This window comes from Nyctereutes procyonoides, unplaced genomic scaffold, assembly GCF_905146905.1.
Source record: "Nyctereutes procyonoides isolate TBG_1078 unplaced genomic scaffold, NYPRO_anot_genome, whole genome shotgun sequence".
Taxonomy (NCBI): Eukaryota; Metazoa; Chordata; class Mammalia; order Carnivora; family Canidae; genus Nyctereutes; species Nyctereutes procyonoides.
Genome location: NW_026575047.1, coordinates 47,998,667 through 48,022,779, shown reverse-complemented (window position 1 = coordinate 48,022,779; position 24,113 = coordinate 47,998,667). Strand labels below are relative to the sequence as shown.

At 42.3% G+C, this 24,113-nt stretch overlaps 1 long non-coding RNA gene across 1 annotated transcript in view; it reads right to left on the bottom strand.

The window, feature by feature from the left end:
• The window catches only part of LOC129510458 (uncharacterized), a 40,194-nt gene that overhangs the window by 3,935 nt on the left and 12,146 nt on the right, over positions 1-24,113 (bottom strand). The window contains exon 2 of the long non-coding RNA XR_008664604.1: positions 867-979. This is a non-coding gene — a long non-coding RNA (uncharacterized LOC129510458). The remainder of the gene's footprint in view (positions 1-866; positions 980-24,113) is intronic.

The following is a 24,113-nucleotide window of genomic DNA, read 5'->3' as shown; positions in this document are numbered from 1 at the left end:
CAAAGATCTAGAGAAAATGTGGTTTGCAGATAGACATTTCACTTATAATTTTATTTCATTAGTAACTAGTGCTTGAAGTGTCCGTTTATTTAATAAAGTGATGTCTATCTTATTTGGTAAAAAGAAGCCTTGCTTGACCCCAGGAGATGTCCAAACTGGAACAAAGTTGTGTCAAAACCCCTTTAGGACATTTCCCGTAGGATAAAAAGTGGGCTATAAGATGAGACACATTTTGGCAGCCTGGGTGGCTCAGCAGTTTAGCGCCACCTTAAGCCCAGGCGTGGTCCTGGAGACCGGGGATCGAGTCCCACATCAGGCTCCCTGCATGGAGCCTGCTTCTCCCTCTGCCTATGTCTGTGCCTTTCTCTCTCTCATGAATAAATAAATAAAATATTTTAAAAAAAAGATGAGACACTGTATGAATTAGGTGTTTTATTTTATTTTATTTTTTAATCTTATTTTATCATTTTTCTTTGTAGTCTCAACACCCAGCTTGGAGCCCAGCTCTGGGCTTGAGCTCGCGAAAGTGAGATCCAGACTCGAGCTGAGTTCAAGTGTCAGACACTCAACCGACTGAGCTACCCAAGAGCTCTAGCAGTGTATGAATTAGATAAAAATCTTTCCAAGAAATTTTCCCTTGCTTTGGATTAATTTCTTTTTCTTTCTTTCTTTCTTTCTTTCTTTCTTTCTTTCTCTTTCTTTCTTTTGCAGAGAAATCAAGAAGAGAGAAGGAATGAAAAGAAGAAGAAAAAAAGAAACAAAGAAATGAGGAAAGAAAGAGAAAGAACGAGCATAGTACAATAGCATCACAGAGGAGCATACTACACATTTGTCTGTGTTACTGTCTTCGTCTTTTACTTCCTCACCTGAAGGAATGCAGTGCAGGGATGTCAGAACTCCAAAGCAGGGCAAGAAATTGAGTAGAGTGTAGATTCATTCATGACAGGAGATTTCAAAAGTTAGAATTACTAAATCTGGGCTGGAAAATAAGAGAGATTTACTTAGGCATTAAAAATATGTACTGGACGGTAAAACTGATAGATCCTTATTACATTGTCCCGCAAGAGGCTGCACTCCTCGGCGTGGTTAATGCTAAAGAAATTTAAAGCAAGCTATAGAAAATACTTCTTCACCTGGTAGAATTCATTCTGAGGAATTTGCTGCCACAGGCAGTCATAAAATCAATCACTGAGTTGGATTTTTCAAAGGGGCAGGATAATGTATGACCCCCTCTTCTGGCTAGTTGGGAAGGATAGAAGCAATCAATTCGCCTGCTTCTAGGAGATCACAGTTGATTACTAGTGGGGTCAGCGAAAAGATGTCCTCCACACTTGATCAAGATAATTAAAAAGTGTTTGCCCATGCTCACATGTCCTGGAAGGAAATAGGAAATAGGATATAGAGATCAAATGACCTGATCCATTATGACAAATGTTTTTTGACAGGGATAGAGCATTAAACAATGCAAAGATCAATTCCAGGAACTAATTACAGGTGTTCCTACTATATATTTTCATCAAAGCATTTTTTTCTGGTAATATAAATATTACACAATGTTTTTGTTTTTTAATCTGTTTCTCTGACAAGTATTCTTGGAGTACATCTACCAAACCTGAAAACACTTAACATTCATGACTTTTCTTTTTCCCAATGGAAAGTAGAGTTTAGCCAAAAGTTGTGAATGCACTGGAAATACTAGCAAGACAACGCAAATTTCAATGTTCTCATGATGATGGTCAGTAATAAACTTCTTCAATAAAATCATTGCAGTTTAAATTCAGCATCTTTTTCTTTTCAAATCAATATCTCAACTCTTTTTCTTGGAAATGTGTAGTCTCTAGCACGTCACTCAGCACTACAGCAGATGTATCAAAAGCATCATTGCAGAGAAAGACAAATACCATATAATTTCACTCAAATGTGGAATTTAAAAAAACAAAACAAATGAATAAAGAAAAAAAAAGAGACAAAACCAAAAAAACAGATTCAAATACAGAGAACAAACTGATGGTTACCAGGGGGAAGTGAGAAGGAGGGATGGGGGAAAGAGAAGACGGGGACTAAAGAGCACACTTATGATGAGCACTGAGTAATGTGTAGAATTGCTGAATCACTATATGGTACACCTGAAACTAATATAACATTGTATGCTGAAGATAAAAGAAGGGCACCAGGGTGGCTCAGTTGGTTAAGTGTCTGCTTTTGGCTCAGGTCATGATATCAGCTTCCTGGGATTGAGCCCCACATTGGGATCCCTGCTCTGCCAGGAGTCTGCTTCTCCTTCTCCTTCTTCTGCCCCTCCCCCACTCATATTTTCTCTCTCTCTCTCTCTCTCTCTCTCTCTATCACTGGCTCAATCTCTCTCAAATAAATAAATAAAATATTTTTAAGAAATAAAATGAAGTTAAACTTTTAAAAAAGAAGAAGCAGGTGCATCTGGCTGGCTCAGTGGGTAGAGTGTGAAACTCTTAATCTTGAGGTTGTGGATTCGAGCCCCATGCTTTGTGTGTGTGTGTGTGTGTGTGTGTGTGTGTGTGTGTGTGGAGATTACTTAAAAATAAAATCTTAAGAAAAAAAGCAACATTGTACCTCTAACATTCTAATTCATGAGCTTCAGAAAGAGACACTAAAACAGTATTTCAAGTGTGGCTGGAGACTGCATTTTTGTTTGGGCACAAATGAATGACACGCAATCTATGAAAAAGGGAAATTTTGATTCACAAAATTACAAAACAAAATCCTGGATAAGTCACAATAAAACCTAGTCTTTGAATTTCAATAGTGTCAGAGTACTGAAAAGGCATCATTGTCACCTCCTAAGAATGAGGAAGTGTTACCTACTCTAAGGGACAAGGACCTGCCTAGTTTTATTACCTATGTTAAAGAAAAAGCAAACACAAAGATAAAAGGTGTCTGGAAGTTTTTCCATGATAAACCTTGACAATTTGAAATAGCAGTTATAATCTGAACTTAAAGACATCCTTGTCTTTATAAGCATGTTTTATTAAAACATTGTCCTGACTAAAGACTTGAAAAAGATGAAAGTATATATCTCCATGTTAATGTCAGGAAAGTTTTCTATCACCGCCATAACACACTGTTGGAAGCTCTACAAGACATTCATTCCTAAATCAGCTCATGTGACACCTCATTGCTACAAGCATTCATTGTATTGGGGAAAATCTCTAGAGCCACACTACCTGCGATCCAGCCCTGGCCCTGACCCTCATCAGCTGGATTACCTTAGGAAAACCACTTCACTCCCCCTGCCTCAATATCCTCATCTGTAAAATAGGTAGAATGATACTGCCTACCCCACAGTTTGGCTGTAAGTTAAATCAACATAAAATTTAAAAACTAGCTAGTACATAATAAGTGCTTAGAGGTTCAACCCCCGTAAGAGGTTCAATCTTTCAATCCCTAGAAAGTCTGGGCTTTAAGGGAAGTCTTTCCCCTGGGAGAGGAGAGAGAGAGAGAGAGAGAGAGACAGTAGAGGTCATTTCCTGTCTTGTGGATTTGGGGGTAAGAGTGAAAGAAGTTTCCATTGTTATACTTCCTCCCCTTTCCACTCTTAAACTTCCCTCTGCCCCCTCTCCTGCCACATTTCTCCTTCAATTCTACAGTCTGCCACCCAACTAGGTGTTCTCTCTCTCCATAGTCCTTCCATCTCCTCTTCCCTCAGTCTGCAATTGTTGCCTCTGTTCTCCCCCCACTAAACCCCAACTGGCTCACTCACACTCATGCATCACCCTCTGCTCAGATGTCATCAGTCCCTGAGTTACTTGCTCCCTTATGGCCTCCATGGTTCCATCACCACCTTTCATTATCCATTTACTTTCTGTACTCACCATTAGACTGCAAGCTCCACTTGGCAGGGATTTGGTCTTGTGCATTCACCACTTGCTCCCCACTCCTGAGCTCCATTTCTGACAAACTGTTCAGAAGTCTCAAATGGTTAAAAGAAGCAACCAAGATCAACAGGAGGCCTCCCCCTTCATGGAGCCATGCTTTCTGTTTTCATTTGCCTTTACTCCACCAAACCATGTGTTGATGAGGGTCTGCTCAATGAAATAGTTGTTCTAGCCATTATATGCAGAGCTGATATAAGAGATGAATCGCTATCCGGGTTTTGTGGAACTAAGTGGTTTATTTATTTATTTTTTATACTGGGAGGGGTGTCTGGCTGGCTTAGTCTGAGGAGCATGTGACTCTTGATTTTGAGGTCATTAACTCAAGCCCCACATTGGGCGTAGAGGTTACTTAAAAGCAATAAAATCTGGGGATCTCTGGGGGGCTCAGCGGTTTAGCGTCTGCCTTCCGCGCAGGGCGTGATCCTGGAGTCCCAGGATGGAATCCCACATCAGGCTCCCTGCATAGAGCCAGCTTCTCCCTCTGTCTGTGTCTCTGCCTCCTCTCTCTGTGTCTCTCATGAATAAATAAAATCTTTAAAAAATAAAAAATAAAAATAAAATAAAATATTTAAAAAATAGAAAAGAACAAACACTGGGAAGTCTATAATGCAGTTTGAATTGGAGAAGTTCAAAATAAAGTTAAATGCAAGAAATTCTTTCTTTGGGGCTAAGAAGAAAGACTCAGATGGTTCTTATTGTTTTTACATAAGTCTAAACTTAATTGTTCAATCATATTGCAGAGTTCACATTTATCTGCTAGAATATGCAAAGAGTATTAACCTCATAATCTTTTAAGCACACGCAGCATATATTTGGCTTTGTAGTGGGCAACTGGAATGAAAATTAAAAAATAAATCAAGCAATTAGAAGGCATATATAGGCTGGTCCAAGTGCAGTGGTGTTTACAATTAATTGATCACAGCCAGTTACAGATTTTGTTCCTTCTCCACTCCCACTGCTTTACTTGAAAAGGAAGAAGAAGAAGAAGAAAGAAGAAGAAGAAGAAGAAGAAGAAGAAGAAGAAGAAGAAGAAGAAGAAGAAGAAGAAGAAGAAGAAGAAGAAGAAGAAGAAGAAGAAGAAGAAAAGAGAAGAAGAAGAAGAAGAAAAGAGAAGAAGAAGAAGAAGAAGAAGAAGAAGAAAAGAGAAGAAGAAAAGAGAAGAAGAAGAAGAAAAGAAGAAGAAGAAAGAAAGAAAGAAAAGAAATAAGGAGAAATAGGAGGAGGAGGAGGAAAAACAAGAAGGAGGAGGAAGGAGGGAAGAAGAAGGTAGGGGAGGAGAAGGAAGAAGAGGGGGAAGAAGAAAAGGCAAGTATGGGAAGATAAGAGACTGATTCAGGCAATTCATCCTCCCATTCCACCCATACCTATAAGCTGCATGGAACACTACAGATGAATGATTTAGTTCTTTATTCACTCTTTGTGATTGGAGACTGAAACTACATTTTGAGATACATGATGAAACTCTCACAATTACTAGCATATTCAAGCTGGGGCCATATATGGAGCCTCTGCTAAACCCTGTCCATGCATTATGCCACTTAATAATCACAGGAATCCTATGAGGTATGGAATAATTGTAGCAATACAGATGAGTAGGCGATTAAGAACTTTGCCCAAGGTCACACATGTAAGTAACAACCAACAAAGCCTTTAAACCATTGCCCATTTGATTCCAGAGTTTTCTTCTTAGCTTCCAGCCTACACTACTGCCGTCACCCAATCTCAGATAATAAGATGTAGTGGGGGAAGCTTGAGGTCTGGAATCTGCAGACTTGCATTAATTATCAGTTTGAGTAGGTCGCTTCATCTCAGTTTCATCATTTGTGATATGAGAAGAATCGTATCCACCCTGCCTGCCTTCCAAAGCTCCCATGATGATCAGGTGAAATGGTTTTCTTGTGAGAACTTAAGAAACAGGAATGTGCTATGCAAATATAAGCTGATAGGATTTATTTACCAGTGTAGTCTGTTGATGGATTTGTAGGAATTTAGTTGGTGTTTAGGGAGTATATTATGTGTGACAGTTGGAAATGAGTTCCATCCAAACAAGATATGATAAATGGGTGAAAATGATGGATTTTGCCTACACAGATAAATGGATGTGATTTGAAGAAGGAAGTGTCTGTCCCATAGCCATGCACTCCAGGTTTGGGGAAATAGTAACTGGTGCCTACAGAAACATAAAATATCAATGACAAGGTTCCCCTTCTGAACACAGTTGTGTTGGGACCAGCACTGCTTACAAATTAAGCAGAGGCAAATCCATTCAAAGAAGAGGGATTTCCTGGGAATTAAAAAATAATAATAAATGATCTCATCTGATGAATAGACCAGCATGTCCATATTTATTTACTTGGAAAAGACTGATCACTTTTAAGGTTTCAATATTTTGTTTTATAACCAATACATCTTCCCCCAATACCTTTTTCCAGATGAAATGAAAATGTAAAAGATGCTATCTACTTCTATTATATTTCTGGGCAAATGTAGGGTTAACGAGAAGGTAACTTGAGATCCAATTTCATCCATCAGATTTTTCCACCTGTCGTAACTCTTGTAGCTTTTCACATAAAATAACACCCTTGACTACAATAATTTATTTTCTCATACTCAACCATATCGTTGAGCACTAGAATAGATACCTGCAGTTCTCTGTTCAACATCCATTTCCTCTTCAGGTAATAGTGCCTGGATTTTCCCCTAAGACACCATCCTCTTTCTCTGTTCTCAGTCCTTAAGATTTCATTGGGTGGGGCTGACTCCACCTATTGTTTCCATTGGTTGGCCGGTGACCTACTCCTGACTAGTCAAAATGATGGTGATATTTTTTAAACCGGTGCTTCATACACAATCAAGACCTCTAGGTATTAATCCTGGAATCTTTGGTGCAACTACTGAGAAAGAAGCTAAACTTGTAAGATATGAACTTTGAGGTGCTGATAGTTATCTTTGATGCCAATCAAAGAGAACCTACTTGAGGATAAAGCCAACACAAGAAAAGTGGAGCCAAAAGATTTTTTTTTTTAAGTTTCCTAGGGACAGTATTTGCACGCATATCTCTCCCTTGTTCTTTTCCATTATGTAAGCTCATGCATTCTCTTTTTGATTAAGCCAGTTTCTAGTGAGGTTCTGTTACACACTAACAGTTAACTTGCAACTAAAGCAATCTCACTAACCCGCTGGGACTTATCAGTTGTGCAACATTTCTATGAATTACATGTTTTATCTCCCGGGACTCTGATAGATTCTCAGAAGTAAAAAGAAGAGATCGAAAGAGAATTTGTGGAGCTGGAATTTACTCTTTTTTTTTTCATTTTCTCTCCCGGTTCTTGATCATTCTGGAATGTTGAGGAACCATAACAGCAAACATGCACACAGCACAGGCCATATGCAGGCACTCTTTTAATCCCATGGTTTTGGCATCCTCATTGTGCCAACTAAGGAAACCAGAAAGACAGAATTCCTTTCAGTGTTTCAAAAGACAGCCAACCACTTGAGATGCAAGTTTGGCCTCAATGTAATACCTCCCAGATGTTAACAGGTGTTGTATTTGTATCAACATAAGAATCTATAAAAGCACTTTGGTTAAGAGTCAAATATGCTCCTCATTCTGCTACTGCAAAGCTGTTGAATTTTAGAGAAAGTCACCTAATCATTCTTTAACACCAGAAAATCTAGAATGCCAGGAAACAAGAAGAGGGGGGAAAAAAAACTAGCTTATATTCTAGTATTGATCTTAAAAATCAAAGCTTTGGATTGTAGTCCCATTAATTGGCTATGTGAACTTAAGCACATCATGCCATTGCCCTAGGTATCTGTAAAACCAAGTCAGTGATTCAACCTGCTTATGTCTGGTAGGTTAGGTGTGAAGCAAACAAGAAAAGATATTTGAAAGTGATTTGTGAAATTGAAGGTCCTAGATACGTGGAAGATATTATGACTACTTTCAGTATCAAAAATTTGCATTTGTCTGAGTAAGAGAATATTTCCTTCATCATAGTGCTAGAGGATATGGCTTAGATATCCCCCAAGCCACAATCAGAAAATGAGCTTTGGGCTAGAGTGGGATAGGAAAGAAAAAACAAAGATCAAAAACACAGTAAAGTCATTATTCTTCAATGATAGTTGATAATTTCTCTGACATATTCTATAGCTTGGCAACATTTTTGTGCCATCAGCTTCTATACAGAAAAGAGTTAACTACTATAAAAAATAGCAGCAGAAATAATACCTGGTATCCAAAAAGCTGGGTTTTAGTACTGACCCTGCCCCTAGCTTAGGTTGTGACCTAAGACACAGGTACCCCTTGGCCTTAGTTTTCCTGAAGGGATTGAATTATATAGTGTGATGGGCATTACTGGTGTGCTTTCCTCTCACTTAAAGGTGCATAGAAGACTATATTTATCAGACTGTTTGCAGTTATGCTTGGCCAGGTAACAAATTCTTGCCAACAGAATGAGCAGAAACTGGAGCTGGACCACTCTCTTGCACCATACACAAAGATAAACTCAAAATAGATGAAAGATCTAAATGTGAAACAAGATTCCATCAAAATCCCAGGGGAGAACTCAGGCAACACCCTTTTTGAACTTGGCCACAGTAACCGGAGAAGGACAAACAGTGTATGTTCTTATTCATTTGGGGAATATGAATAATAGTGAAAGGGAATATAAGGGAAGGGAGAAGAAATGCGTGAGAAATATCAGAAAGGGAGACAGAACATAAAGACTTCTAACTCTGGGAAATGAACTAGGGGTGGTGGAGGGGGAAGAGGGCGGGGGGTGGGGGTGAGTGGGTGACGGGCACTGAGGGGTACACTTGACGGGATGAGCACTGGGTGTTATTCTGTATGTTGGTAAATTGAACACCAATAAAAATTAATTTATAAAATAAAAAAAATAAAATAAAAAAAAGAATGAGCAGAAAAGCTACATGTCCTTCTGGGCATGAGACATCCCAGTAATCTCTTCCCTTGCTAGGGTCACAGAGGATGTCACTAATTCAAGACGGTCTGTTTTTTTTTTTTTAAGATTTTATTCATTTATTCATGAGAGAGAGAGAGAAAGAGAGAGAGAGGCAGAGACACAGGCAGAGGGAGAAGCAGGCTCCATGCAGGGAGCCCAACATGGGACTCAGTCCCAGGTCTCCAGGATCCCACCCTGGGCCAAAGGCGGCGCTAAACCGTTGAGCCACTGGGGCTGCTCCAAGATGGTCTGTTGTAGGTGGTAGAGCCTCCATCATCAGCCCCTTGGGTGAATATTTGGGAACAGAGTACCCTTGCCAACTCGTAACTGGTACGAATAGTAAACAAGAAATAGACCTTTGTTTCATTAAGCAACAAATATTTTAGTGTTCATTTGTTACAGCAACATAACCTAGTTTATCCTGAAAAATAAAATAATTTTCTCCTTTTTTTCTCCCAACTCTTACTTGCTACAATTGCTATGCATATGTATTTCCTATGTTGAAATAATGGGGTAGAGCAAAAAGAAGCTATGAACCTTACAATCTGCTAGGATATTTTCCTTTCTAATTGTAGGAAGAAATGGGGATACGGAGAGACCATGGAGTTTCTCTGCTCTCAGGAAGGGGCATTCTAAAGATTTTCTTGACTATGTCTTCCAATTTCTTCCACCAGAACTTAAAAAAAAATTAGCCACATGTGTTCATGTAACGGTGTAGAGAATAGACATGTTAGATTTACTGTAATTAAGATATTACATTTAATGTATTGGTATATTTATTTGCACGTGTGGCCCAAAAAACGTGCATAGTAGGGACATTTTAATAAATCTAATAAATAGCATCATATTCCTGGCTGTGCTCATTATATCTTTACTCTCAAAATCAAGAAGTTTGTTCAGACTGGCTAATGTATGGTGAATCTTATGTATTCATGTTTTGCCAAAAGGTCAGAAGACCCATTTGAGGAAAATACAAAAACGTTGAGAATAAGAATAACAGTATACTTGGAGCAAGGAAGCAAGCCAAATAAGAAAGATATTTTGTCCATGTTACCCCAAGACTTACATACTTCTTATTGACACTTATAGATGCCCTAGACTATGACCTAAAATATAAAATATAACTGGCTCCACTAAAAAACAAACAAACAAACAAAAAACACATTTGCTTGGAAATTTTGAAGTACCTTTACAACAGAAGCATGTAACATGAGTTAAATGCGGGAATAGGAGGAAGCAAAGTAGTTCCAGACCTACTCCTGGTTTTCTTCTCCCCTACCTCATCATGCATGGTAGGCATATAGAAGGGGAAGAGGAAGAGGAAAATGAGAGACATTATAGGATTGGATGAGAGTATAAGAAGAAACTGGCAAAGTGAGCAAGGTTAACATGATATAGAGGAAGGAGAAGAGAATATGCAGGGAGTCTCATACAATTTCAAGCATGATCAAGTCAAGGTGAAGCAACCAGGTGATGAGCAAAAGAACCACTTTTTGACTTGGTTCCCTTACTAAATAGCCACAAAATCACCTGATTGAGGTATTTCTGCAATGACTAATAGAGCTTGAGGCTTAGAATTGCAACTTATAGACATGGAGGACCAACCATTGTGGTCACTTTGACCTTTGGAAGTTCTTCTTGTGGTACAAATGCATTAAGAGAGACCAGTCAAAAGACAGAATCAAAACTGGTGAAAAGGCCATGTGGAGCTGAAAGGACAGTAGCTTTAATGGTCAGCATCTTCTCCAGAGTCCAGTACTATAGACTGCTAATCTATCCCATCTCACCAAGCTCCTCCTGGATAGCAGAGAAGTCCAACCATGCTTTGGTCATACTTCTTTTCTCTAGATTTTCAGACAATCCCTCCAGACTCTAATGGGTAAAGACAGGGAGGTGCCTGTGAGCAGGAAAGTGGCCTAACTTAAAGAGGGCACATGATGTGATGACCAAAGGGTGCTACACTATATGTTGGCAAATTGAATTTAAATAAAATATTTTTTTTAAAAAAAGAAAAGTGGCCTAACAATGTAGGAAACAAAACAAAAAACTCATCATAAAAAGTAGCTAACAATTTTTGAAGTACCTAATGCATGCCAGGTGGTAAGCTAAACCTCTTCAAACCTTGTCTTTTAAAAAATCCTGTATCATACTGTTTGTTGGCTTGATTTATAGATGAAGAAAATGAAACCCCGCAGGATTTAGTGAGTTCTTCAAGTTCTCACAGTTTGTAAATAAAGGAGGCGGGATTCGGACCTGGATTGTCTGACCCAAAGGCCAGCTGCAGTCACATTTCACACCACAGAGAGAATGGGTGAGCCACATTCCCCCACAAGCTGCTCTCATTAACTGTTAAATGCTTTGCATTATTCATATCCCTCAGTTTGGTGACTGGCCTCATTTTCACCCATGAATACCTTGAGTATATCAATGTAAGAGATAACTTCTGTCCTTCCACTAACCCTTTACTCATTTGGGTTAATTTGTCTACCTACCTAACCCAAAATCTGGGTTATAATTTTTATAAAAGCAAACAGACTTGCAGAGAGAGCCTCAACAAATATTTCCTTATAAAAGCCCAGCATATGTTCAAATGGGCGCACAAGCATTCCATAGTTAAAGAGTGGTTCAAATAGTAGCAGCAATAAATATTTGCAGAATGACTGAACTTTTAATAATTAAAGAGATCCTCCCTCGGAAACACTCTTCCCTGAAGCTATTTTACGAGAGGCTATACGAATAAGGAAAGATGCAGAAGGATATAAATGAAACTTTTCATTTCTTCATATTAATTCATACTCTCAACAAATATTTATTTGCCTTCTAGTCAATCCCAGACACAGCACAACTTACTTCTTAGGGATGTACTAGTTATCTACTGCTGTGTAACAAATTAACCCGAAACTTGGCAAGTTAAAACCACAAACACTTAGGCTCTCACGGTTTCTGAGGGTCAGAAATCTGAGAAGAGCTCAGAGGGGTGCTTTTGGTTCATAGTGTCTGTGAGGTTGTGGTCAAGTTATTGGCTAGAGTAGAGGTCTTCTTAAGACTTATGGAGACTAAAGAAAATGGGTCCAAATTCACTCACCTAAGTGTTCATTGCTGTCTGTTACCAAAGACTCCAGTTCTTTGCCATGTGGGCCTTTCTGGAAGGCTTCCCAGAGCCAGAGATCCAAGAGAAAGAAGAGAGAGCATGTATCCAAAACAAAAACCACAATTGGCTTTTTATTACCTAGTCTCCAAAGTACTTCAGTGTCACATCTGAAAATCAGGATCTCCCTCTCAAAGACAGAAACATCACAGAATCCCTGGATATAATTTTAAGACCATAAAAGGGAGCTGATTGGAGAGGAAACTGAGAAAATTAGCTTTGGGTACTCATCCATGTTTTGACTAATCACAATAACCATGTCTTTTTATAACTTAATTTTCTGTTCATAAACTAAATATGGCCATGTGCTTGGGATGGAAAGCGAGACTAATCAGACCTGGGTCCAGGGAAGAAAGCATCCTCCTCTTTCTCACTCTCTCTATAGGAGACCAAGAAAGCATCAATGCCCCTCCTGAGACATTTGGTATCTCTAGTTGAGGGATGTGACTTTCCATTCACGTACCATGATACTGCATAGACCCAAAGTTCTAATCGGGCACCATGGTAGCTAGCTGAAAGACGGTGGGGATACTTAAAATGGCACAGAAAAGGCTATCAAAAAAAGATCATCAGGGAAGCTAGAAACTGCCACATAAATGTATTTGCCAATGATTTTCAACGTTCCAATTCATTTAACTTTTAATGGTCTGTATTTTGACCTGTTGAACTGTTTAGCAGATTCAGATTTTAAGCATCGTCCTTCACATCAAATAATGAATTCTGAAGCAGAATATCCATCTGTCAGTTTGGAGGATGCAGCATCTCCTCTCCGCAATGAAATCAAGTTCCCCCTCACCTTTGAACAGCCAAAGCACCACTTCATCGTCAGCAATGTGGAAAGCCACAAATCAATTAAACTTACCTTGCATTTATGAGTGCCCATGAATTGCACTTACAATGGTTTTGCAAAAAAAGATGGTAGCGCAGGGTTCTCAACAAAAGCACGCAAGTCAGGCAATGGCACATTTGCGGTCAGTGACACCTTCCCTCTTTGTCCTGTCTGTGACTCAAGTGGAGTTCTTCATTTCTTTTCCTTGGCCCCACTGCCGCATCCACTTTGCAATATTCCTTGTCGCTTTATTTAAATCCAAGAAGAAAACCACATGCAGGTTTCTGAAGAGCCACATGTGGCTAAAAAAGCTTCAGGTTGGGATGCAGGCCCTGTAATCTCCTCGCAGGGGTAGAGAGAAAGCAACTCCAGAGAATGTTCCAAATACAACCAATGCCCCTCCGAGCTAAGTTTCGCATTTCGTTTTCTGCTTTTAAATCTCTATTGGCTGCACATCTGAGAAGGCTTAAGAATATAATTTATTTCATATAAAGTTCCCAGTAATTTATGCTCACTAAATTGGCAACCTAGGTAGAATTTTTTCCTTGACTACCATGGAAGATTATTAAAGTCCGTTTGGTACAAGTAAAGACAGCTCAGGTAGCCATACTTCATGCAAAAGGAAATATATTAGCATCCCAAGTTTTAAATGAAAACAATCTTGAGCCTTTTAACGGCTGCATTTGTAATTTCAGGTTTTGGATAATTGTCCCTTCACACAAAATCCTTTACTAGACAGCCCACATTGTATCTTTTTAAAGTGCTTCTGTCTCAAACCGGGCAAATCTAAGAAAACCTTTTCTCTGTAACTCACTTTACCTCCATTTTTTTTTTCAGTTTCAGACTTATGCCAAGATAATAGCTCATGACGCTGAAATACTTGCTCTCCTGACAGGTAGATATTAACTATTTGTTCTCAGCTTTGCTTTTCTCAGCAAGACACAGAATTTAGTATCAGCTGTCCCCTTGTTTTGTCCCCGAATGAAAAACAGATTGGATCTATGTGCTCAAAGCCAAGCCTCCGGTTGCAAAGTAGGAAATGTGTTCAGTGATTTATACAAACACTCCCAGACATCTAGATATTTAGTCACTATTCAATGATTAATGAATTTTTCATTTTCTTCCCACTTTTTTGCAGCTAATAAAGACAATCATGGGCTGAAGAATGTTATTTGTAATTATTCCATAATGATGTAGTAGTTCTTCCTTCCTTACCATGTCTTAGAAATGCTTGAAATAGGAATATTGAATCAATACATTTGTTGTAATAATGAATTAGATTCTTAGGGGTAGGCATGTATGCATGAACATAATTCTCCAAGGAGGAAGAAGGTATTATATTGGCTTCCTATCAAAGTCTCGAAAGAGAGGTCTTTACATTCTGTGGTCTCCACAGAGCTACCAGAATGCAGAACGGCTGGTAATTGACCAAAACCTGGATTTCCCATCTTTTGCATTTGTATATTCAATCTCATTGGAATCTATTGGCATGGGCACCCTGGACCCATATTTAAATATTGTTAATAGGAAAGTTGATCTTTGCTCCTAGAGACCCACAGCTCTCAAAAGTTGTGTCTTGCTTTGCGTCACATGCTGATGGCTGGATGATATTTGTATAGTATCTCAGCCGTCTGGGTACCAAGCCACAGGTCAGTATCTCTGAGATGATTATCAAGGCTAACATGGCCTCCTCAACTCAAAGCAAACAAAAGCTATAAGCTTATTTACTGAAAATTTCTACTGTTCCTAGGAGCTATGAAACAGTAAACATAGTGCTCAGAAATGTGTCCTATTTCACTTGTGAGTTCTTTTGCAATTTGAATTCTAAAAGAATTCACAAGAGAAATAAGGTGGTGGGGAGGAATTTTATTTCTTTTTAAGGGAGAATGTATTTGGAAAAGAAGAATGAGAAGATGTCTTGCCATTAAGCCAGTGGGAATTTGAAATTTCTCCAAGCCAAGGAGCCAATAGACTGGCTAAAACATAAGGTAGAATTCAAAGGGAGCTGATCATGTTTTGATCTCATTTTATGCTTTTCTTCATGCTTGTTTCCAAGATCTAATTGGTGCCTATGTTAGAGAATGTTAACACAGAACAGCGGTACAAAAGAAGGGCATCAAAACATCTTAGACTAATCTGTCTTCCTACATAGATCCTGCTCTTTCCCTGGGCAAGTGGCCATAAGGTACTAACTTCTAAGAATCCAGATTATTGCCATTCCTTAGGTCACCCAAAGTTATATGGAAGCCATAGGAAGAACAAGATGTCTTCTTAAATACACTTCAGCTCAGCTGAGAAAGTATCTTGGCCAATATACAGAGTATACATAAAATGACAACAATCACAACAAAACATAGGCACAAAACTAAGTTTTGGTCATATGAGATTTTACTACAGCCTCAGAACAGTAAAAAGACCAATAAAGAGAGGATGGTTGAGACTTCCTATCATGCTGAGAAGTAACTAAAGCAACAAATTGGATACGAATTTGAGACCTCTAGCACAGTGGTTTTCAAACTTGTGGCTCTTGGGTTTCTTGGAGGTGACCAATGTCGAGACAGATGAACTGTTTAATATCTATTGTGCTTTTGCTCTTCATTTCAGCAGGCTAGTCACACCATAAACAAACACTAGCTTTATAAGAACTAGTTATAATTGTGATTACTTGTTTTGTGATTACTTTTTATATCACAATTAAAAACCCAAAATGACAGGGGCACCTGACTGGCTCAGTGGGAAGAGCGTGTGACTCTTGATCTCAGGGTCCTGAGTTCAAGCCCCACACTGGTTGTAGAGGTAACTTAAATAATTTTTTTTTAATTTTTAAAAACCAAAACATTATTCATGTGCTCCAACTCTCATTAACACCAATGAAAAATTAATATTCTTAAACTTACATCACTCCTTCATTCAGAAAGTACTGAGCTCTTATCATGTGCCTGGCACTGTGCCAGGGGCTGAGAACATAAGTGAATCAGCTATACTCTCAGCCTCCAAGGAGTTCCCAGCCCCAAGGGAGAGAGAGACAAACAAAACTAGCCAAAACAGCATGTTTCATCTGTTCTGATAGAAGTGCAAGCACAAGAGGAAGTCAATGGTACCAGTACTTTTGGCATACTTGCAAAGTTAGGAATACATTCTGGCAGGATTTTTTTTTTTTTGCTACAGCGCTCAATATTCTAACCTCCTCTAATATTTGCACACCCCTGTCTACTTTTATGTGTCATTCTCTGTGTCTTAAACCTTCAGTAAGTGCTTAGGACACAAGGGGCTGAATTTATTCACTCTAGAAAGAAGTCTAAATGTGACTCATCGGTTGGACAGAAAAGAAAATCCATCCCCTGGCAAACAATTACATCCACTCCTCCCTGCCATGAATGTGACAGGAAGGCATAAGACACACTAACCATGTGAGAAACCTACAGCTTCTTTACACAAACCCCAAAAAGCCAAGGAGCAATGACCTTGACTATGCCTCAGAGAAAGAAGAATCTGATCTGACCTTCTCCACCTGTACTCTGCATTTCCTTCCGTGGCGTTCTGATTTCTCCCTCTCGGAGGTGTTCCCACCCCTGCTCTGCCTCACCTGCCACATCTTCTGAGTCTCTGGTCAGATCACTTCCCCCATGAAGTTTTCCCAGGCAGTTTTCCAGGGCAGAAGGGACCACTTTCTCTTTCAGGCTTCCACAACTCTTTGTTTCAGTTTATCAGAGTATATTAGGTCACATTTCCCTGCCTTTCCCCACAAACTTGAAAACTCCTTGAGGCCAGGGGCCATGACTTCTCCATCTTAGTGTCTACAAGTGCCTGGCATTAGGCTGGGAATATTTTGCCTACTCAGTGGGTGGATGTTAAAGAAATGCATAGAAAGATTCCCTGAACTCTGTGTGTGTGTGTCCTTCATGAATAAATAAATAATAAATCTTTAAAAAAAAAAAAGATTCCCTGAAGAGCAGGACAATAACCATTCCTCCCCGTTCTACTAGGTTCTGTATTCTCCGTATTATGCCCATGGCCCCATCCACCCTTCTACTTATTCCCAGGACTCATTGCCATGCCAGGGAGCTATAAATGCAGTATAGGCCTGGGTTGTAACCAGGTAGGCACTGCCAACCTTACCTATCCCCTAGGACTGGCTGAAAAGCTAACCCCCAAACCCCAGATCAGTAGCACACACTTGGATGGTTCCTTCCCGCAAATTGAAGATTTGTAAAAAAGATTTTATATATTTCTTTGAGAGAGAGAGCACAAGTGGGGTGAGGGGTAGAGGGAAGAACAGACCGCCACTGAGCAGGGAGCCCCATGTGAGGCTTCATCCTGGGACTCCGGGATCATGACCTGAGCCAAAGGCAGATGTTTAACCACCTGATCCACCCAGATGACCCCAAATTGAAGATTTGAATACTATTTGTCACTCTGCTATTTTGAACCAACATAATAATGAATAACTAGGTACACTGATTCTACAGTGGCCTTGAAAATATTAGATGCTCAGTCTCATGTATGCCTTCGTCCCATGGAGATGTAACTTTAGCTTGCACTAGGTTACCAAATTTCAATCTGAATCACCAGGTAGCTTTGCTCTGGACTCTCCCTTCCATTTGACAGAGCACGTACTGTCAGCTGGCTTCCAGTGCCCCAATAATCTGCCAAAGAGGGTAAGCAGAAAAAACTGGGGCTCTCCTACCTCTGTGAACCAAGGCTGGCACTTCTGGTTTGAGTCAGTGGGCTCTGGTAGAAGGATCCTGCACTGGTTGCCCTGGGGACAAGGCTCCTTAGCATCTCCACATCCAAATAGGTCTCACCCTCAAGGACAGTTTCCTAGCATGGTTTGCAGGTGCGGTCACACCCTGCCTGTAAAAAACAGGCAAAGATTGTTCCTACTGATGATCCTATTGATGATGATGAATGATCCAAAGAAGTCAGTAAAACAGAAAAAGAGAGAGAGAGAGAGAGAGAGAGGGAGAGAGAGAGGGAGGGGGAGAGAGAGAGAACCTTCTGAATGTTTGTAGAGACCTACACATGTGGCATTGCAACTAAGACAGGGAAAACCATTTAGATCTCCTAAGGAAGTAACAATTTTGAAGACAATCATGAAATGGAATATGAGAATAGTGGGAGGGAAGGAGGAAAATGCATGTCTTCACACTCCCCACCCTTTGATACACCCATCGCCCTAAAAGAAGATTCTGAAATCCAGAGATACTTTCGAATATAACCAAAATGGACAACCTTGTGATATTGATTTAGGCAGAAACTGTGGTGAAACAGTCTTGGTTCTAATCTTGCCCGTGTCACTGACTAGTTGAATATGACCTTGGGCATATTACTTAACCTCCCGGTGCTTCAGTACCCACATCTGTGATGCGGGGATTATGTAACTCATGGCATCCCATGTTTGTTGCAAGAGTTAAGTCAAATTACATAAACAGGGGTGCCCTGTGGCTCAGTCAGGTAAGCATCAGACTCTTGATTTCAGCACAGGTCTTGATCTCAGGTTGGTGAGGTTGAGTCCTGCACAGGGCCCCAGGTTGGGTATGGAGCCTAATTAAGATTCTCTCTCCCTCTCCCTCTGCCCTTCCCCTACTGCTTGGGCAATAAATAAATAAATAAATAAATAAATAAATAAATAAGGAACATGCCTGAATCACCCGGCTGAGAGGTTCTTCAGATAAAAGTTAGCAATTGATGCCACAGGTCTTAATAGTAGAAGTGACAGGATACAGATAGAATTATCCTCGTAATGTCTACTTCCTTCCACTTGCTGTGTGTAGGTCTACCTGGTTAGGATCATGACAACCACCACAGATTTCACTTATTTGCCTGCTTGCTTTTATTATATATTATTTATTTAATGATAAACATTTATATATTTATTTAAAGCAAGACATATATTTAAGGCAGACAAATAGCAATAGATAGAATATATAAATATGTATTTATAGAGACTATAAAGGTATAATTATAGAGAATAATGGGGGGTTCTAAGGAGAGTATTTTCTTAAATTCACTGAACATGGACTTGGATAGCTAAGAAACCACCCTGGTAAGAACCTTGAAGAAGGAAAAACTAAAAAAAGCAAAGAAATATGGTTGGGTCAAATACTACACATCTCAATTTGGTAGGATAATTAGTGGCTCTCTAACATTGCTACCACACAAGTCTGGGAAGTAGATTAAAAAGTGGAGAGATGCCTTCCTTGCTATTTGTACTTCCTTTAGCACCTGCAGACAGGTCCTTCTGGTGATATAGGTGGATGGCTCTCTGCTCCACCCCGAGAACATTCTTCTGTGGTCCTACAAGGAAATGGGACTTTTGAGTAAAAGGGAAGTTCTCCTTGATGTATTTATACCAATGTCTCTCCCCATCAAAAGAGGGAGGATGTTGGAGTGTTTGAAATGTGGCTACACTGCTGTGGTACTACAAATTTGCATTGTTTGCCTCGCACTAAACTCGGGCCATCTCCAAGAATAAATACACCCAGGTATTGCCCCATATTATAGGCATGAGCTTTTCTTTTTCCCTCTCTCCACCTTCCCATCGCCTTACATACAAATGCAAGTGCTCTTTTAAGGGGACCTCAAAAAGGAATGGTTAAATTGTCCCTTGTTTTCAGGGACACATGACACTTAAGTAAGTACCTCTGGTTCATCTCAAGAATACAGCAAGTACAAGGTCATGACTCTCAGCCCTAGAAGCAGCAGGCTGTGCGATGGAGGGGACTGGCTGACCTGGCTGCCCGTGATTCTCAGCTGAGAGGTTCGGGCACTGAAGCCTCTCCCTGGCTCCCTGCAGACTGGGGCAGATCTCCAGGGAAGGGTATTGCTCTGTCCCAGAGAGAAGCTCCATTTTGCTCTCCAAGTGAGCCGATTTCTCTCTTGAGTCCAGGATGGGACAGAAGCTGGCTTTCAGTAGGGTCTGCCTGGTTTCATCCAGGTCTGGCATAGTGCTAGCTGGCTAAGCCAGGTCAGGGCTTTCAACTTCTCTGAAGCTTAGTTTCCCCAGCAGGAAAAAAAAAAAAAAAACGGAGACAGTAGTAGTAGAATAGTGTCTTAGGGGTGTATGACGGTGTAAAGAGATAACTGCAGGTAAGGGGCTTGGCCATGTACAGGGCCCAGTTATGCATTTCTGTCCCCTTATTTCTAATTTTCTCCATGTCTTTTCTGAAAGTATCTTTCTAGCTGTTGACCATCAACTTTGTTGCGCAAAGGTTAACATCTGGGTAAAAATCACTGCTGGGTGAAGTTTAGAGACTGGAGGGGAGGTCAGAACTGCATAGAGATTTCATCAGGACTGGGCGGTGGACCAGGGTAGTGGGTGTACAGGAGCTGAGCAGTAGGCCAGAGCCAAGGCATCACAAGCCCAGCTTTGGCTGTGGTCCTGGGTGAGAAGGGTCTTTTGTCAACCAGACCCACCTAGATCTTGCTACTTCTGATCCAAGGCGAGAAAGAATAAGGTTTTGCTCTTAACCCCTTAGCATGCTCTGAAGCCCTGTCTCCTTTGGGTGTCTTCTCACGCTCACCACCAAGCAGGTGCAGAGAGGCAAGAGCAGGACTGTCAGTGCAGGGGACACTGAGGCACAAATGGAAGAACCCGGGGCTCCAAGCAGAGAAAACTGGGTCCAGAAGTGGAGGCAGGTTCAATTTTTCTTCTGTTCTCACCTAAGCCTTGAAGTAATCTACCCCCAGCATGGATGAAGACCTGGCAATCAAAGCCATTTTCTCAATGCTTCCAGATATTACCAAGCTCCCCTATGCCATCTCCACCTGCTCATTCCTGCAGGAGGCCACAAGGTCCAGGCAGGGAATTCTGTACACCCCATCTCCTGACCACGCAGGAAAGGAAAAGAACTTGGTTTTGCCCAAAAGTAGGTATAGGTGGTGGAGTTGCTGTGGGGAAGAGAAGGGATGCACCCCTCTCCTCTCAGGACCACAGTGTGCATGATCGTTCACCTTGCTGGATGTCTCCAAGAGCAATAGACTTTTTGGTTCCAAAGACATGTTAAGCCTAGCAAGCCCGGAAGGAGGCCGAAGATCTCTCAGGAAAAGAAAAGTTCAATTGGAGTCACATGGATGCGTGTGGTGGATGCCAAATTCCACCTCTCCAAGTCCTCTCATGACCCCATCTTTGCGGAAGCTCCCACACACACAGGTTTGGTGAGTCCCAAACAAACTGCATATGGCTTTCTAGCCTGGCTGCAGAGTACCAAACCCCACAGCAGTTCCTCCTTCACAGAAGCCTTTGCTCCTTCTCGCCTCTTCTGTCTCTGGTTTCAGCCTCAACCTCCCCTGGGTAGTTCTTTGGAGCCTGATTTCTGCCCCACACTGCACTGGATGGAGAGAGGAGCCTTCTGACCCTGTACGTCTGAGATTGAGAATGATCAGGTCAGAGGTGCCCTCCAGGCCCAGTATGCTCTGGTCACCTCCCAGGGCCTGTGAGACATATTCCAGCCTGTACTCCTTGCCTTCCCCTTTTCCTGGTCTTTAAATTAGTCGTGGGGATCTTACTGGGGGGAGGTGTTGGAGGTAGGGAGATTCCCCTGCCCTCTCCCCCACTTCTTTCAACCTGTGGCTCTTCTGGCCACCTCAACCAGTGAGCATGCGCTGAGGGCCAGGCGATCCTGGCTGGGGGGGGCAGTGTTGGGGGTGTCCTATAATTATAAATTTTGCTCTTTGTGCCTAGAAAGCTGTGTGCAGCCCGCGAGAGGGGCCAGCGTGGAGTGAGTGGTTCCAGCGAAAAGTGTTGGCCTTGTGGTCACAGCTAGGACACTGCTGCAGGATAAGGGAGATGCGTCCAAGGGTGAGAGGGGTGAATGAAGCTTCCAGAGGCCCAGGAAAGGCCAGAGGCTGCAGGAGAGATGGAGATGATGAATCTTGCTGGCTGCAGAGTTCTGCCCCAAACCGCAGGGCAGAAATCCGAGGCCAGGGAGCTTGATCAGAATCTGAGTGGGGTGGGGGGAAGCCCACGACAGGGCAGCTCAGCATCAGGCCCCAACCTTTGGCTCCTAGCCCCTTGGCAGGAAACTTTCCTATCTCCTCGGGGCGAGTAGGTCCCCAGAGAGGCCGGGGCGGAGCCTGGAGGATGGAGGAGGGGGAGGTGGCGCTGCCCAACCACCTCCAGCTAGGGCAGGGCAGCAGGGAGCACAGAGAATCCACCTCCAGTAGCACAGCGAGGGCAAAGGCCTGCGGAACGCCGCGTTCACTCCCGGCCACATACTGACTTTCCCAGTTTCTGCAGTTCCAGGTCCTAACCTCATCCCTTATTCAGTCGCAGCTTCGAGTTGCAGCCTACTCGGGGCGCCGGGCCGGTTTAGGGACGTCCACTGCCGGGGACCGATTCGCCAGGGGTCAGGTTCCTCCGACTGCGCCCGGGGACGAGTCCAGCTCTATGCCCCCAGTGCCACCGGGGCAACTGCCTGGTGGGCGGCTGGCGACGGCAGGAAGAAGACAGGCAGTCACAGGCCGCACACACAACTTTTTTGAAGCGCTTTGCTATCCCCCTGAAAGGTGTTATAACAGCAATTCAATTACGGTAAATGGCGCACACCGGCCTCGCAGCTGGAAAGTCGGTAACTAACTGTGACCGACCAGTGCAAAGGAATGTGGCTAAACGCGCGTTACTTTTTTTTTTTTTAATTCCCCGCTCCTCTTACAAATTCCTCCTCTTTCCGTCTTTTCTTCGCTTTCCATTAATGGTGGCTGGACCTCGGGTTAATTAACTCCAAAGAGCTTAGTCTATCTGGACAGAAACACACTGAGAAATTGGCACAAGATCCTAAAAACTGGACGTGGCGTCAAAAAGATTGCCCCAAGTTCCTCGCGGTTCCTTCCACCGCTCCAGCTGTTGCCTCCAAGGAACAGAGTCTTAAGTCCCCGGTGGCAAAGCCGCCCAGGAACGTGGCCACCTGGGCGTGCATGGGCACACGGCTCGGCTCAGGTCAAGGAGCCTCCTACCGGGAGATGGTGACCACTAAGTCCCGTGTAGCACCGTCTGCAGGCACCCAAGAAAAGGTCGGGTTTGTTCCTACTGCGCTGCACTTGGAGTTCATTGGAGATAGCAGAACACTGGTCATTCGTGTCATGGCACGTGCATTTCTTGCTAAACTTTAAATACCGGCTCCATGAAATTAACAATATCCACAAAAAAACGAGGCAAGGTGTTGGGGGGAGGCCGGAAAGAGCTGCTCTCTCTGGATAGTGGTGAATCATGACTATATTCCCTGTGTTAAAATCTGGAGGGAGGGAGGGAGGAGGGGGAGAACCCCTCAAAAGTCAGCCTAGGCAATCATTTAAATACAGGTAAAATGAACATTGGCTCCCTCGAAGTGTGAGAGTCAGGTGGCTTAAAATCGCATTTTATTTATGTAGTATTAAAACGGAAGGAAACGCGTTGCCTGGCTCGGTGTTTTTAGTTTCATGATGTTTAAAACATCATTTTAGGAAAGGCCAAGACGGCCACGAGCGCTTTCTCGCGGACCCCGCGGGGCGCCCCCACCCCCTGCCCCCCAGCAGCCACGCGAGGTTTCCAACGCTGGAAATGCTCAGTTTTCCGCGCCGGTGGTAAGGAGCGGGAAGAGGCTTCCGGTGGCTCCGCTTCTCCCTATTAGCCCTCGCTAGACCCGGGGCCGTTTTAGTGCTTTGCTGCTGGAGAGGGCAGAGCGCGCGTCTAGACGTTGGGACAGGGGTCTGGCCGTGGCCGCCCCGCCGCCGGTGTGTCTGAGTCCTCCACCTGAGCCCCAGCCTTCCTTGACCTGCGCGGCGCCCCCGGAGCCAGCCTGGCCGGAGAGGTTCAGCAGCTGCAAAGAGGGGTGCACGCGGGGTCTCCTGACCCGAGGTGGCCAGGCCGAGGCGCGCGGAGCCCATCCCAGGGGCTAGCCCGAGAGGATCCTGGAGCCGGGTGCGCGGCGCCGGCACTGCGCTGGACTCAGGGCTCTGGCCCAGGGGCGGCCAGAGGCGTTTGGGGCGTCTTCGGCTTTGTTTGCTTTAAAACCTAGAGGCGCGAGTTTCTCCCCAGCCCCCTGAAGCCTCTGACCTCCAGTTTAAAATTCTCCGCTGGGGCCCGACTTTCTTTCTTTTCTTTCTTTCTTTCTTTCTTTCTTTCTTTCTTTCTTTCTTTCTTTCTCTTTCTTTCTTTCATCTTTTTTCTTTTTTCTTTTCTTTTCTTTCTTTCTTCTTTCTTTCTTTCTTTCTTTCTTTCTTTCTTTCTTTCTTTCTTTCTTTCTTTCTTTCTTTCTTTCTTTCTTTCTTTTTTTTGTTGTTGT